Genomic DNA, 17,875 nt, shown 5'->3' on the forward strand with positions numbered 1-17,875 from the left:
GGAAAGCAAGCAATGACATAATTGCAGCAGTTGCCTTGCCACACAGTGCTCGTCCTCATGACAAGAGCCTATAGGACATAAGGGAGATGCCAGAACTTCTTTGGAACGCTATTGAAAAAGGAACAGAAGGCCCAGAGAGAGCTGGAATATTAGAATCATCAGACCTGAGGATCTACCACTTGGCTATGTTTCCTGGGATGGCCCCGAGGTCATTCCTTTCATTGAGCTAGAAAGAAAAGGCCTGGTGGGAGTGTGGGAAGCACCAGCATCTCTGAGAAGCTCAGTGATGGCAATCTTCTAAAGGTCGGCTTCAATGATGGGACATGGCGGCGACATTGACTCGTGGCCATCAAAGGTCGGCTGGCCTAGTAGGTCACAAGAGGCAAAGAGAGCCCAATTACCAAGTGAGAAGCAAAGCTGGAGTGGCAAATAGGGTGTCTTGAGTCATCATTGTCTATGTCAATGGTTAGTAGGTTATGGTGTCGCTAGGGATGAAATCGATAGAGAGTTGACAAGGTTATGGCTCAATTTGTATGAATTGTCTTTAAAATAATCAAGAGCGTTAGAGCAAAAAGATGACATCTGCTACCGTGATGGAAAATTATCTGGGTTTTTTCACAGCACGGAGACCATTGCTTGAAAAGGAGGCTGGGTTCCTCTGAAAGGAACACAAATGCCACCGAGTACAAAGATCAGGCACGACTCAGAAGCGATCTGACATTTGATAGGCATGGTAGGCTTAGGACCAGGCTCTCCCAGGTCCAGAAGGAACCGGTAAATTACCTAAAGACATGCCCCAGATCCTTCTCTCACCCATCTCTGTGGCAGTTCTTCCTTCACTTGTACCCAGAGTCTCAAAGGGGGGCTTTCCTATGTCAGTCTGTTGAAGGAAGAAAGGACCAGGGCCTCATTTACATGAAGGTCAATGTAATATGTTGGTGCTAGTTGGAAACAGCACCATTGTATTACCTCCTTATTTAAGGGTGGAAGGAGAGAGGGCAAAAGTGCAGACATACCCTGGCTCCTGTGCAAGGCTAAGTGTTTAGGAGCATGCAAAGAATGAGAGTAGAAATCCATGGGCATGGAGGTCAGGTAGACAATGAAGGCATGAACACATGGGAGTAGACAATGCCCCACATTAATACTCATTGGACAGCATCATTGTCAAGGAGGCTCCCGGCAATTAGTTGGACAGGATGATGCATGCTGTGGAGGTCAACCAGCCTCTTTCTCTGGCCAGCCTGGTATTTCTGGAATGATGACGTGGTCTGCTAAAGCTTCAGCCATGACATCACTGTGGAGACAGCAGTTTGGCACGGTAGGGATAGTGTTCTCCTGGATGAAGTGGGAGCCCACAGATGCGTCTTCAATAGCTCGAACACACAAATCTGGGAGCGGAAGTAGGATAGGCCCCTTGGAGCCCAGTTGCCACTCTGTGCTTCTGTTTCTGCTCTGAACACAGTGAACATTCCCCTAGACCAGAAGCCGGAACTACTACCAGGAATCTTGGACTCCTTGTGCCAAAGGCAGCTGTCGGAGACGAGCTGCTGTACCAGTAGGCTGATTGTCCTTGATCGCCATGAGGATCTAGAGGGCATAGAGTATGAACGGTGATACAGACTGAATGTGTTCTCCCAAATTTGTCGGTTGAAGCCCTACCCCCTAATTTGACTGTATTTGGAGATAAGACTTTGGGGAGAAAATCAAGTTTAAATGAGATCATAAGGATGGGACTCTAATCTAATAAGATTCAGGTCTTTATAAGAAGAGGAAGAGAAATCAGAGCTTTCTCTCCTCTCTCTCTCTCTCCCCCTATTCAGAGGAAAGGCCACAGGAAGACAAGGCACCCATCCACAAGTCAAGAAGAGAGCTCCTACCAGCAGCCGACTCTGCTGAGCTCCTATCTTGGGACTTCCAGCCTTCAGAATGGTGAGAAAATTAATTTCTGTTCTCGAAGCTACCCCAACATGGTATTTGGTTTCGGCAGCCCAAGCTGCTACAGCTTCTCTCCTCAGAGATGACCATGGTTGGACGATTGCCACACGCACACGCACAGAGCCTCCAGAGAAGAAGCCCAGACCGCCCGAAGAGTCAACCGTAGACATCCAGAATGGGAGGCATGGGTGGAGGAAGGTGATGGAAGTCAGTTATGGCTCCAAGACCAGCTCCGGCAGTGGGACCACAGCTGGTTTGCTAATCCTCTGTGGTTTTTTAGGATATTACAATGAATGACTTTAAAACTTGAATGCAGACCTTGCCTCTCAAACCAATGGCATTTTGTTCTCAAGTTAGATCCAAGCATCATAGGAGGAAGTGAGTAACTCTGAGTAAAACAAGGGCGGGCTGTCTTAGATGCTGTTCACATACTTCCCTGTATTTGCTCGGTTCCCCCGTTTCAGCTCAATGGAGAGGGTGGTCATCACTGCCATCATCCCTTGTCCTAACACCGATGACTGTCAGCTTCCCTCCAGGTAGAGCTGGGCTTCGGTGTGGTCTCTCTCATGTCCGCCTTGGGTGGGGCCCCAGCAGCCGTGGAGGCCAAACCCGGCCTGACCAGACTCCCAGAGGTTTCACTCCCACCTCCAATCCCATACTCAGATGGAGCCCCTCGCAATGGGGCTTGGGATCTGATGCCCCCTGCAGCTGTCAGGAGGGACCCAAGCACATAACTTACACGTGTGGTGGAGGTAACCCCCTGTGGTATGAACTTTGATCAAGGAGAGACCAGGGTCTGGAAAGACTTGGGAGATAATCCATCTTCTTTCCCCTGTTCATAGTTCCATGTGGCTTTCTCAAATCTACCTGGTATGGCGGAGCAGTTGGCCGTATTCCTTGGCAAGGCTGTGACCAGCGGAGGGGACACACCACATTCGATTTCCTTGCCATCCTTCCTTCCCTGCCTGCCCGCCTGCCTACTTCACTCTTCCTGACCTGGGATAGCACCCCCCAAAATGTGATACGATCCACTCTTTGCTTCAGCGCTCTCTCTCTGGGGCACCTAGACCTTGGCCTCTAGAGGTTGAGGCCACATGTACCAAATAAGGCAGAACACTGTAGCAACCAGCATATTTTACATCTGGAACATCTGTAGAACTGCAGAGAATTAAAAAGGGTGGTTCCTTAAGTAAGCAAATGAGTTTCCTCAGGCCGCCACTCTCCTAGGAATCCAGGAACGTTCTAGGAGGGAAGGGCTGATGCCGACCATGGGCACAGGTTCTGGAGGGAAATTGCCTACTCTTCTCTACAGTCTAACCTTTGAAATATTTCCTAACTTTATTATTAGTAATATTTTAAGTGCAGAGCCCAATGCAGGGCTTGAACTCATGACCCTGAGCTCAAGACCTCAGCTGAGCCCAAGAGTCAGATGCTTAACCCACTGAGCCACTCAGGTGCCCCGGATTTCTTAACTCTTAAAGCTAGCTATTTACCTTGTCTTTGAGGAATCATAACGCCGTTCAGATTTACAGTTGACCCTTGAGCAACAGGAGGGTTAAGGGCTCCAACCCTGTGCAGCCAAAAATCCCCCAAATTTAACTTCTAATAACTGTTGACTAGAAGCCTTACTGATAAACATCAATAGTCAGTGAGCACATACTTCATGTGTTATAGGCACTGTGTACTCTATTCTTACAATGAAGGAAGCTAGAGAGAAGAAAATGCTATTAAGAAAAGCATAAAGGAGAGAAAATGCATTTATAGTATCGTACCGTATTTATCGAAATAAATCCATGTATAAGCGCATTCATGCAGTTCAAACCTATGTTGTTCAAGGGTCAGCTCTAATTAGATTGCAGGGTTCTTGGAAGAAGTAACTGAAAGAATTCATCTAAACACTGAGCCTGGCACGTAGTAACTGCTCAAGAAAGGACGTCTCTAATTATTCTGAAGAATAGAGGGGCAAAGATGCTGTCCTTTTGTAAGAAGGCTCACTGGCATCAAGGATCTTTTTTTTTTTTTTTTTAGTAAAACACAAAGAAAACAGAGGAAATGCTTTACGAGTACTCATTACTGAACCATGAAATCATGCAGGCTAATTATGTTTGGAAATGCTGCAGATAAACAAACAATTATTGAAAAAGACATCGGGATTGTCCAAATTGTTCATTACTTCAGCTTGAATTAAATATGTAATTGTCAATGTCAGGTTTTATGGGTCGGCTCTGAGTCTGTCCAGACAGGATGACTTCCTGATTGACTAGTGGGGGAGGGGGAACCACGCTCCCGTAGATTTTGTCCAAGACCTCACCGGGCCTTCTGAGGTCGGTCCCGCACCTCAGCCAGCAGGATTCCTTACATGGGGTTAGGTGGGGAGATTTGTCTTGCTCCAAACTCTGAGTGAACTCTTCCTCCAAGAATATTTTGGTCCAAATCCCTTGAAGCTAGATGTTTAGACTTGGAGGAGAATCAGAAAGAAGCCCAGATTTTAAACTTTACTTTAAAGCCATCTGCATCTTCCCTCTCTTGTCATCTTTTCTTAAATCCTAAGAAAAGACTAAAGTTTTGGGAAAGACTGTCAGGTCTGGGTATGCTTGGTAGCCCAACCTGGCCCAGTGCCATTTTCCTATGTCAACAGAGGTGCTGAACAGAGATCACTCTAGAGGACATTTGCCTGGTGGGCCACCTCTTCGGCCAGACCAGACAAATCAAAATGCCAGCCCAGCCAGGAAAGCTGATTCCATCTCTTCATCAGCTGAGCAACAACCTATGCTGGGCCATGCAGGAGCCAACAGCATAAAGGAGCGAGGTCCTATTGTTCAAGATCTCACATTGTTAGAGGGAGGAGAAATATACATGTCTTCTAAGTGTAAATAGGGCATCTCTCCTCCTTGTTTAAAACTTCCCAAAAGACTCCCCAACATAGCACCAACCACCCTGCAGCCCTTGACCCTTCCGGCAAGCCATACACCATCGTTCACCCCTTGGTACTTTGTCATTGCAGTTCCCTGGGACCCGTCCTGCTGTTTCATGTCTCCCTGTCCTGCTCACCACGCAGTTTCATCTGCCCAGAACACCCGACCCTCCAGTCTGCTTGGCTAATTTCCACACCGTCCTGCCTTGTCTCCCTTCTCTCGGTCTTATGTACCTCACCATCATGGTCCCTATTCTACTGGACTCATAGGACATGCAGGGTCAGAGATGTGCAGGATATGGGCTTCGTGGAAGGAACTTTGATTTGGGGGTTACTTGAATCTGCATCCAATCTGGAAAGTTCCCGTAGCCACTCTGAGCCTCAGCCTCACCGACTCTAAAACAAGGATGCTGCTATTCACCTCGCTGAGCTGTAGCGCAGAATACTAGAAAGAAAGTGTGCAAAGCTTTGGTCCCCCATGCTGGTGTGGGGCAGGTTTCCCAGGAATTCCATCTAACAGGCTGCCTCCTCTCCTCCTGTATGCATGGGGCGGGGGGCAGGGGCTCTGATTTAGTCATCTCTGAGTTCAGACACCTGGCAGCGCCCCAACATGCAGTAGGAGCTCCATAAATATTGGAGAGTGACTCACAAACCCAGTGTCACCGGGCCTCTGGGGAACGGTCCCCCTCACCTCCAGAACTTACCTTCTCATTTCTCATATTACCCTTCCTTTCTCCAGCCTCTCTGTGTCTCAAACCCTGGGTCCAAGCTGCCCGAAGGCCCCTGCCTGGCTGTTCCCAAGGCCTAGAAGATTCTTCCCCCGCCCCGTCTGCAGGGCCCACCCCTTTCGAGTCTTTGCTCACATGTCACTTTTTTAACTAGACCCCCTGCGACTGCCCTGTGTAACATTTTATCCCACATGCCTGCTGGCTGCACCCATTGTCCTTAGCTATTTTTTCTCCCTAGGATTCATCGCCTTCTAACACTGTCCAGCCTTGTGTCCACCGTCTAGAACACATTGTTCTGTCTGTTTCCTTTGGTTAGGAAGCATCTCTTCTAGAAGCTTCCAGAGGGCAGGGTGTGGGTCCTGGAGCAGACACTTTCTGCATCGTGCACCACCTCCACCAGCCCATTCCTGGTTTCAGAACAGCCTGGAGGAACAGTTTGTCCGCATGCTAGGGTCTCCCGCTCCTTCTCCTCTCCACAATGAGTTGCTCCTCTCTGCTTCCTGCCTTAGAGCTGAGGCAGCCCACCCAGCAGGCCAAAGCCCGAGTGCGAGGGACTGATGCCTCTGGAAGGACCTGGACCACAGGGTAGCGCGTGGACACATGCCCTCACTTCTTCTTTGGGACAGTTCTTTTTTTCTTTCTTTCTTTCTTTCTTTCTTTCTTTCTTTCTTTCTTTCTTTCTTTCTTTCTTTCTTTTTTTTTTTTTTTAAGATTTTATTCATTTATTTGTGTGTGAGACAGAGAGCGAGCACAAGCAGGGGGAGCGGCAGGCAGAGGGAGAAACAGGTTCCCCTCGGAGCAAGGAGCCCAATGTGGGACTCGATCCCAGGATCATGACCCAAGCCAAAGGCAGATGCTTAACCCACAGGGCCACCCAGGCACCCCCTTGGGAACAGTTCTGAGGCTCATTCTATATGGCCCCAGTAGCCTGAGGCCCCGTCACCCACAACTTTAACAACTTAACCAGCAACTCCTGCCTCCTTCTGGGCTCACCTCCCAGACAGATCACCTCCCTGAGTCCTCATCCCTGTTCTGCTTTGGGAGAACCCCAACTAAGAACCCCCCCGCCTCGACCTGGTACGTATTTGTTGAGTGAATGAACGAATGAGTGAATGAATGAAAAGAGAAACAATTTACCAAGTTTCATTGCATCTTGTCTTAGGATGAAGCGAATGGGTAATTTTTCATCATGGGGAGAGCTCTCCGAACTCGGCTTCTTGCTGTTTACATTAGGATTTTCACAGAATGGCTTCTGACTGGAAACCTGTCTGTCTCTGAGCTTTGTAGATTTTTCGGGGAATGAGGATTTTGCCATTTACTTTAGTCAGAAATGTCAGAAGCCATCCGGGAGCTTGAGGAGCTCCTGCTAACCCCTGAGCTGACCAGCCCAGCCCTCAGCTCCTTGCCTACCCCGGAGTACGATGTAGGAGGATTCAGTCCCTGAAATATGGTTGAGAGAACCTGTCCTTCTTTGGGCACTCATCAAATGCGCACAGAACGCAGATTATGTGCCAGGCTTGGGCATCAGGGATCAGAATTGCCCAAGACAGGGTCCTTGCCCTCCATCCAGGAGCTCCGGGCCTGGTGGAGGGGGTGGGCAGAGAAGGGAAGAGGCGATGACAGACCTACAGGGAACCTACAGGGGACCACAGGCTGCAGACTTGCAGATGAATCTGGTGCATCTGTGTCTTGGCACAACTATACTTCCCGCTCTAGATTCACCAAACTGGTTTTCTGCACCCATTTGCTATGTATGCCTCCTGCCTTTGCATGAGTAGTTTCCTCTGAGGGGAACCTTTCCCTCCACCTTCCTGGCAAAGTCCTCTTCGCCCTTCAGATCCCAGCTGACATCACTTTTCCCAGGAAATATCCCCTCCCTTGTGTCAACTCCCACTGAGCCCATCCGTCCTCTGCTCTGTCTGTGGCCTGCATTATAGGGATCTGCAGAGCTGCCCTTTTACCCTCTTGGGTGAGTCATGAGTCGTGGGGAAAGTCATGGTTTAGGAGGAAAGCGTATTGACTCTGGTATCAAGCAGAGCTGTGTTTGAATCTCAGGACAGCTGTTTCCCACCTATGTTCTGGAAGGAGGGGGCAGAGAACAAGAGACAAGGCTGTGGAAGGGAAAGGCTCCACCATGGTGGGACCCGCGAGCTCTGCTGAGACATTTGGGATTTGCTTTGGGGGCCGTGGGAAAGCACGGTTTCAAGAATGGTTTCAAGAAAGAGAATGGCATTGTGCACTCCCTGGGAGGAGGGACGTGGGTACAGGGTGGGCAGATGGAAGACAGACAAGCCAAGCGTGGGCTGAGGGACTGTCCCTCAAGTCACCCAGTCTACACTGGAAGAGCAGCTTTTACCTAGCTGCATGACCTTAAACAATTGTCTAAAATCCCTGAGCCTCAGTTTCCTCATCTGTAAAATGGGAAGAATAGTATTATTCTCTTTGCCTGGGAAGATCACAAGAGAATACACACAGGAATGGGTTTTGTCAACTCTAAAGTGCCATGTAAAGCCTAGAAATGATCAATAATCAGAAGAAGCTTAACCATGATAGAAATTTATTCTGGTAAAAGGAGGTCTGGGGCTAGTATGGTGCTCCATAGAGCAGGGTCCAGGCTTTCTCTAGCGTCTTGGGCTGCCATTTTCAGCTTGTAGGTTTCTTTTCACCTCATGGTCCAGTGTGGCTGCTCACACACCAGCCGTCAGATCCACATTCCAGCCAGCAGAGAAAAGGCAGAGAAAAAGAAAGGTATGTTCCTTCCTTTAAGCGCACCTTCTGGAAGTATCAAATGACACTTCTGCTCATATTCTACTGACCTGGGCATAATCACATGCTCACACCTAGCTGCAAGGGAGGCTGGAAAACACATTTCTTATTTAGATCAGCCATATGCTCAGCTGAATATCAGAAATTCCCTTATGAATGACTAACAGACAAATTGCTCTTGGGAGACAACTAGACAACTAGCAATTTCTCTCACGCCTTTTTAATGATTTGCATGACAGAGTTTCACAAGCCAGTTTTTCTTCAAAGTGGAACGTGCATCATCTATAGGACATTGGATAAGAAAGAGCAACCCCAGAGGTGCTGTTGAAGAAAGAATGCTTAATTATGTTACATAAGAGGCTCAAAGGTTTCCCTTTCCTCCCATAATGTGGGCCCTTTTGCGGGAGAAAGAGGCATCTTACCTCCTTGGGGGAAGCTTGGGAAGTTCTAGGCCACTGATACAGTGATGGTGAACAAAACAGATAACAGCCTCAGGCTGGGGAGGCAGGGGGCTGAGTGCCCCCATGGCAGCAGCTGACCAGGTGGACACAGCTTCTGGGGAAAGCAATCTGATAATAAAATTCTGCTTCTGGACATCTCCTAAAATTAGAATTATTGCATGGACACTAATATTGGTTTCAGCCAAAGAAGAGAATTTATGGACTTGTAAAAATAAAAAAACCTGGCGCCCAGGTTAAAATGAGGAGTCTGTCTTTCCCCAGCACTTGGCTTTGCTTTTCTCTCTGGCTTGTGTGCTCTCTCCACAGGGAGGCTCAGCGCTTTCATGGACGGGTTTCCCTGGATATCTGGAACCAGAGTGTTCATTCCTAGGAAATCTTCTGCAAGCTGAAAATCGGGGGATACATTGCTTTCTTGGAGCTCTGACATTTCAACATGTTTTTGGTGCATGAAGGACCATCCTGGGGACCTCACAGAGCAATCTTGGTGCGGCACAAGGCTCGTATCAGGCTGTTGTCATCTGATGAACGTTCTGGAAGCGGGAAGTCCGGGATCACAGCACCAGCGTGGTGAGCTTCTAAGAGCTCTCTTCAGGGTCGCAGACTTTTCATGATAGCCTCATGTCGGCATTATAGCCTCCTCCCTATCTTAGAAGGTAGTTACTGCTGTTGTCATCATTTTATAAAGAAGGACACAGGCAAAGAATGGTGAGTTGGCATCTGTGGTTCCTGCCCTCACCTCACCCACGCCCTCCACCCTGTGACTTTGGTTCTGCCCTCCTGCTCTGAGTCTGGGCCCCTGAACCCCACTCTGGACCCATGGGACGCTGGAGACTGTGGGGCAAGCAGAAGCTTGGAGGGCGCTGTGTGACTGGGTTTGCTTGCGTTAGCTCCTCTCCCCACGGCCATGTGAAGAACATGCCCTACGTCATGTGCCGAAAGGTGGGAGACCCATGGAACAGAGTCAAGCTGCTCAGGCCATCCCAGCAGAGGCCACCCTGGTTCAGCCAACAGCCTCAAGCCGACGGGCAAGCCCAGCCAAGATGAGCAGAGCTGCTTGGTCGATCTGTAACTGCCTGCGGGGGCATGAACCAGCCCACCTGGATCCCTCGGAGCCCCGCCCAGATCAAGGGGTCCCACAGATCCAGGAGCTCAGCCAATACTTCTCAGTGTCCACCACTGAGGGTCAGCAGCCTTGTTGTCGTGGTCGATAGTGGGTGCAGGGGATGACAGAGCTTCGCAGCGAATCACTGGAATGGCCAGGGGTTGAACCCGGGTAGTTCGCTGCAGATTTTACACTCAGACACTCCTCAATGCCAGGGGTTGGCAAACGACAGCCTGCGGGCCAAATCCTGTCCTCTGCCTGTCCGCGCAGTCTGCGTGCTAAGAATGGATATTACGGATGGATATTTTCAATCAGTGTGATGCTAGCTAACAGTACCTTTGAACCAACCCCAGTTAAACCGTTGCTATCCCATGAGAGGAATTCTGTCCTCCTCCTTCGTAGCCCTAAATGACAAAACAGTGTATTTAATTCTTACACGTTGTATTTCATCAATAATAATTTATGTAAAGGAGTTCCCCTCTTACTATGTAAGTACCTGTATTATACCCCCCGGTGTTCCCTCTTGGCCTGCAAAGCCTGAAATATTTACTCTGTGGCCCTTTACGGACCAAGTTTCTTGATTCCTGCTCTGTGTGATAGTTTGATTTTTGAATGTGGTCTGAGGGCCAAGACGTGGAAGGGATCAGACTGTCAACCGCGTGAAAGGCGCTCCCAGGGCTCCTAATCCAACCTCAGAAACAGAATCAGACCCTGAGTCTCTGGTCCCCCAGCCCGGAGCTCTCTACGGCTCTCTGGACAGGCCAACGACAGTAGTTGCATTTCTCTCCACCTCTCCAGCTGGAATGTTCCTGGTACCCACAGGCATCTCCAGGCCTCCGACTCTGGCCCCGCCCATCCTGGGGGCTCACTCTCACTCACGTAGGCATGGACAATTCACCGTCTCTTTCTCCAGCTCCGCCCTGAGCCATCGTACATGAATTTGGGCGGTGTGCCTCTGGGATGATTAAAAAAATTGAGCATTTAAGATGATTTTTACCGGGGACGATGGAGAAATTCTCTCCCGAAGAGTTTCACATTCTGGCCTTATTACAAAGGAGAAGCAGACCGGGAGAATTGGAGAGAAAACTCATTTCTTCCCTGAGTGTGTTAATGAGCTAAGCCACAGGAGGCCATGTGTAAGTTGGGCTGTGCGGGGCCGTAAATTAAATTTATTATGCGCCAAGGGATTCTAATAAACATTACTTAAAAATAGCAACAGACAGTCATTTGTATTATGTCATGTGACCTGGTTATGGCGACACTTTTGTGCCTTTGCTATTAATCAGAGTTACTTTGAGAGGCAGTTGGTAAATTCTTCTAGAGCTACTGGCACCTTCCGCTTAATTAAGATTGTTCTGGAAAAGAGCAGAGTGAGTCAAAAATGGTCATCGTGTGTCTCATTGCACCCTAGAGGCCCTCATAGCTCACTAGGGGATGCTTGTTACGCTTTCCAAGAGAGATAAACCTGAAAGAAAATGTCACTGTCCTTGGTAAAATCCTGCACCCTGGAAGGTTCATGTGGGAGGGGGGCAGTGATTTGAGACCAGGGGCTGCTGCTGAGCTTTGTGCGGAGGAAGTCGTCATGGCTCTGGAGGGGGACAGTGTTAATAACCACTGCCAACCCTTCTGGGGGTGCTGCTTGCCCTTTACCCTTCTAGGCCCAGGACAGATAAGGACCTTTCCCTCTTACTGCAGAGGCAGGTGCACTCTGGGCTTAAGACCTTGGGATCTGGAGTCAGACTGACCTATATTTGAATTACGGTTCTGCCCTTTGCTACCTGGGTAACCACAGGCAAGCCACTTAACCCTTGCCTACATTTTCTCATCTATAAAATGGGGATAATTACGCATATGGCACAAAATTATGAGGATTACCTAAAATAATCCACGGAGGGCTGGGCATTTGGAAGAACTCTCCGGAAGTGTTCAAACAACAGTCAAGAGCCTTAGTAGCAGTTCCTTAAGGGTGCTGTTCCCTTGTGCTTTTCTTGAGAACTTCCCTTGGCCCCAACCAACCCCACCCTTTGCTTTTTCTTCATTAACAACTTTTCATTTTCTGTAGGACTCAGCTCAAATATAAGTGATCTGAGAAAACTTCCCAGACCCCTGTCTGATTTAGAGACCCCTTTTCTGGGCTCTTGTCACATCCTGGGACATCAGGTCCTTGCCTGGGACACTGGGTCCGTGCTCTAATCTTCCATTCCTCAGTCTAGGGCTGCCGTGTGGGAGGCTGAGGTCTTTGGGGCTGACATCATGTCTGGTTTGCCTTTGAATCCCAGTGCCTGGTGCAGACCAAGTCCTTAAAATGTATCTGCTGAAGAGGAGAAGCAGCAGAGAATATTGTAAATTTAGAAAATGGGCCCTAAAAGGAACAGGAGGGGAAGCTGATTGTCTTAGTTTGGGTTCTCCAGAAAGTAGAGTCTGGGGCGAAGAGTTGGGTGAATGGAGATGATTCTGAAAGCGACCGAACAGGGAGAGACAGACTAGGAGAACAAAGGCAGTCATGAGGACATTATTGAGCTTCTGTGGGCAACTGGGGCTCCTATCCATGAGGCACCCCCCAAGAAACTGAGTAGAATTAACCTCAGAATTGTTTCTGGTACTGGGTGGGGGAGCTGGGGTTTGGATCCATTGACTCCCATCCCCTGTTGGTAAGGGTTAACCCCCCTGCACTCCTGGGGTCCAGCAAGCAGCAGGCAGGGCAACAAAATGTACCTGGCCCTGGAGGTGGGACCCCGCAGCCTGCCCAGCAGTGGCTCCCCACGGCTTCATCTGGCATCAGTCCCCAGTCTGATTTCGCGTAGTGAGTGTACTGCAGCAGCCACAGTCTAGAAGATCATCCCAAGACCCTAGGGAGGGATATATATCTCCTGTTTGGGGCCCGATTTTATCCCCCCCACCAGGGGGACCCTCTTACTTCTTGGGAATGCCATCTATGGAAACCAGAATCCAAGATGGCCCCAGTGATTACTGCCTCCTGGTATTCACATCCGTGTGTAGCCTCTTCCCACCATGGATCAGGGGCTGGCCTGTGTCACCTTTAGAATATGGTGGATGTGACTGTGTGTGACCTCCAAGACTAGATCATGAAAGGCAGCCTTTATCTCACAGCTTCCAACTTGGCTTCTTGGATATCTTATCCTGGAGGAGGCCAGCTGCCATGCCATGAGAGCACTCAAGCAGCTTCATGGAGAGTCCAATGTGGAGAGAAACCAAGGCTCTTGACCAAAAGCAAGTACCAACTTGCTAGCCACATGGCTCATCCACTTTAGAAAAGGATCCTCCAGTCCCCATCAAGCCTTCAGATGACAGCGGCAATCGACATCTGGCTGCACCTTTATGAGCGAGTCCAGGCAAAAACTGCAACTGAGTTCTTCCTAAGTCCTGATTTACAGAATCTATGAGGAAAGGGTTGTCTTATGCTGCCATGTAACATGCCATAGTAACAGGAACGCCATCCTCTCCATACGGGGTCCTCAACTTCTCTTAAAGAGCGTAGTTTTCCTCTTGTAACTTTAACAAGTTAACCATGTCCCTACATGGTCTTTCTCAACCTCAATACGAGTCATACTCTGATGTTTCCATGTAGTCTTACCTTTTATGAAAACTAAGAGGAGAGTGGGAAGAAAAAGTGGGGGGGGCAGCCCAAGATGGTGGTAGTCACCAAGCCAATTAAAGTAGATAATTAATCATTTATTGACAGAATTGGTCACTGAGGGTGGTCAAATGAAGAATTCATGTTCTAACCCACTTTTGGCCACAAGGCAGGCTGGGGACCCAGGCACAAATTCGAGGAAGGGGTTGATGGTAAAACTGTTTTGACCTGTTGGACCCCAGCCACACCCAGCTTCCAGGTGTTAGAATGCACCTGGACCCAATGTGGGCCAGTGTCCATGCCTAAGAGAACTCAGGTTGGTGGTTGAAACTGGGAAATTGACAGCTTCAGTTGGATAAGATCCCAAGTCTTCTGTGATGGATACAGGATCTAGAGTGAGGGTCTCAGAGCCTCCACTAAAGGAACCAATTTACTAGGATCAGGCCCTACTCTTCAAACTTGTGTGGGGATCAGTCATATGAAATGATATTTACCCATGTAAAGCAAGTTAACATCTTTTGGAGTTGTTTCCCCTTCTGTATAAAAAGAATGATAACAGCTACTCTGCAGGATTGTCATGTGGATCAAATAAGCCTGTTAAGAGCCTGGCATGCAGTAGGTGTTTAATGAAAAGTGACTATTATTGGCCTTCAAGATTAAGCTCACGAGACACCTCTCTCACAAGAAGCTCTTTCTGATAACTCCATCTCAGGTTGGTTGCCCCTTCTCTGTACCCTCAATATCTTGGGCTTACCTCTCAATCACCCATTATGGTATTATCTGCTCATCCCAGACTCCCCTGCTAGCTTGTGAGTCTTCCAAAGTAGGGATAGGTTATGCTCATTACTGCATCCTTGGCTCACGGTAGATCCCCAAGGTGCATCTCCTGCACTCAACAGAAGCAGTCCTTCTCTTGAGAAACCAGGAGAGTGATATAGCCTGTACAGCTTGGGAGGCGGATATCAGTGATGGTGAAGATGATGATAATCAGAATGATAAAGACTAAAGCTAGTGAACCAAGGGATTACTATGTACTCCAGACACTATGAATGTTATTCTGTTTAATTCTTATTACCCCGAGAGGTAGGTGTCACTATTCTCATTTAACAGTAGAGGACTGTGGGGGCTCAGGGAGATGATGGGCTTGCCCAAGGTCCTAGGAAAGCCCAGTCTTGCAGACTCTTTGCCTAGTGCTTCTTTCAGCTGATTGTTCATGGTGCTCAGCTTTTCCAGCTCCACAGACAGGTGCCTCTGCCTGACCCCAGCAGTCACATCCAAGTGCTCATGGTTCATGAAGCTCTGAGCAGGAGAGTTTTTAATAAAAGAAATGTGACTTTCTTTGATAGAGTGGATGAGTAAAGTGGGTGGGGTAACCCAGGATATCTGGAGGGGTTGAGGGCGGATCCACATGAGAATTATAATGAAAGATGTCACTTGTTGGGGACCATTTGGAGCAGAGCACACACTAAGCAACTGACTTACATTATCTCCCCTCAGTATTCACAGCCATCCTTTGGGCTATTATTCTCATTTCACAGATGAAAGAACTGAGACCCAGAGAGATTCACTAATTCGTAGCTCCCCAATGTGCTGGCTCTTCCTTATCCCTAAGCCTAGATATTTCTTCTACCCCCTTCTCTGCTTGGTTCACTCCTAGCATGAAGATGAAAAGTGAAGGAGATGTGATTTGATTCCCTGTGTGTCCAATAATTAAGGGAAAAAAAAAGAAGTCAGTAGGAACAGACCCAGAGACACCTAGATGTTAGAATTAGCAGGCAAGTGCATTAGAGAAGCTATTATAAATATCAAAGACATAAAGGAAAAGATGGTCTGATTGAGTAAACAGATAAGAAATCTCAGCAGAAATGGAAACAAAAGAACCATATAAATGTTTTGGAACTGAAAAATACAGGTTGGAATGAAATGGCGCATTCACTCTTCAACATCAGATCAGCAAGTCAGTGAACTTGAATTCAGTCCACAAAAATTATCTTATTTGAAGAACAAAGAGAAAAAAAAAAGATTAAAAACAAATGAACAGGACCTTAGTGACCTCTGAGCCAATATCAAACAGTGTAACACGCATGTATTTAGAGTTCTAAAAGGCACCAAGAGAGAAACTAAGGCAGAAAAATATTTGAAGAAATAATAGTTGAGGGGCATCTGGGTGGCTCAGTCAGTTAAGCGTCTGTCTTCGGCTCAGGTCATGATCCCGCAATTGGGATCAAGCCCTGCATCAGTCTTCTTGCTCAGTCAGGAGCCTGCTTTTCCCTCTACCCCTGCCCCTGCCCCTGCTTATGGTCTCTCTCTCTCTCTCTGTGTCCAATACATAAATAAAAATTTTTAAAAAAGAAATTATAGTTGAAAATTCCCAAATTTGATGAAAAACATTAATTGACAGATACAAGAAGCTCAGGAAGACTTTGAAAACAATACCTAGAAACAACTTAGTCAAACTTTAGAAAAGTGAAGATAAAGACAAAAATCTTAAAAGCAGCCAGACAAAACAACATATCACACACAGAGGAACGACAAAAATCAAGGCTGGCTTCTCATCAGAAACAGAGGAGACCCAAAGGAAAATGGAATAGAAAGAATCCTTAAGGCAGAGAAAAAAAAAAATAAAGCATCGATGTAGAATTCTATATCTTCCATATGGATGAACTCAAAGTAAGATAAGACACATGCAAAAGGACAAATGTTTTATGATTCCACTTATATGAGGTACCTAGACTGAGCAAATTGATAGAGATAGAAAGGAAACTAGAGGGGCTGGCAGCCAGTAGAAAACATGGGCAGTTATTGCTTAATGGTTACATTTTCTATTTGGGATGATGGAAATAGTAGTGATGGTTGCACAACATTGTGGATGTCATTAATATCACTGAATTGTACATAAAAATGGCTAAAATGGTAAGTTATATAATTATTTACCACAGTTTAAAAAATCAGTAATGTGAAAGAACAAAAATCATTGTATAATTTAAATGGGTGAGTCATGTGGTATGTAAATTAAATTTCAATAAAACTGTTAAAAACAAGGGTAAAATAAAGATATTTTCAGATAGATTAAAGCTGAGAAAGTTTGTCCCCACCAGACCTATGTGGCAAGAAATACTAAAGGAAATTCTTTAGGTTGAATGGAAGTGAATCTATAGGGCAATTCTGATCTGAAGATAAGAAGGTGAGTATCAGAAATGATAGAGATGTAGGGGTGCCTGGGAGGCACAGACCTTCGAGTGGCCAACTTTCAGTTTCTACTTCCATCATGATCTTGGAATCAGGGGATTGGGCCCCACGCGGGGCTCCATGCTCAGTGCAGAGTCTGCTTAAGACTCTTTCTTCCTCTCACAGCCCCTCCCTCAGGCTCTCACTCTTTAAAATAAATAAATGAAAATCTTAAAAAAAAAAAAAAAGAAATGCTAGAGGTGTAGGAAAATATCACAAACTAGCTTTTACTTCTGTTAATATTTTAAAAGACACATCATAGTGGAATGCCTAGGTGGCTCAGCTGGTTAAGCATCTGCATTTGGCTCAGGTGATGATCTCGAGGTCCTAGGATCAAGCCTCATGTTGGACTCCCTGCTCTTTGGGGAGTCTGCTTCTCCCTCTGCCCCTTCCCTCTGCTCGTGTGCTCTCTCTCTCTCAAATAAGTAAATAAAATCTTTTTAAAAAGAGAGAGAGACACATCACAGTTTAAGGCAAAAATAATAACATTGTAATATCAGGTATATGTATGTCAAAATAAAGTCCATGGCAATAATATCATGAAGGATAAGAAAGCAAATATAATTGGACTCCTGTAATGTTTCTATTTTTTTAATTAAAAAAATTTTTAAAAATATTTTATTTATTTATTTGACAGACAGGTATCACAAGTAGGCAGGGGCAGGCAGAGAGAGAGAGGAAGGGAAGCAGTCTCTCTGCTGAGCAGAGAGTCTGATGCCGGGGCTTGATCCCAGGACCCTGGGATTATGACCTGAGCTGAAGGCAGAGACTTTTACCTACTGAGTCACCCAGGCACCCCTGTAATGTTTTTAAATTTAAGAAATGTGAAGAGCAAAATATGAAGTGGTACAATATTGATTCTAAGGGGACTGCAGGAAGTGAAGGTTATATATCAGAATTGACAGAACAGCCCAGAGCAATAAAGACAAGATATATAGCTAAAAAGGCAGTAGAGGAAATAAAATAGAACGTTAATAAACAAAATCAGTGCAAAAGAAAGCAGCATAAGAGAAACAGAAAAAGCAAAAAAGCTGAGCTAAGTAGAAAAAATTAGCAAGATCGTAGGCTTAGACTCAACCATAACAATAATTACACTAAATGTAAATGGATTGAACACTTGAATTAAAAAGCAGAGATTGTCAGGGT

This window comes from Mustela erminea, chromosome 5, assembly GCF_009829155.1.
Source record: "Mustela erminea isolate mMusErm1 chromosome 5, mMusErm1.Pri, whole genome shotgun sequence".
Classification (NCBI taxonomy): Eukaryota; Metazoa; Chordata; class Mammalia; order Carnivora; family Mustelidae; genus Mustela; species Mustela erminea.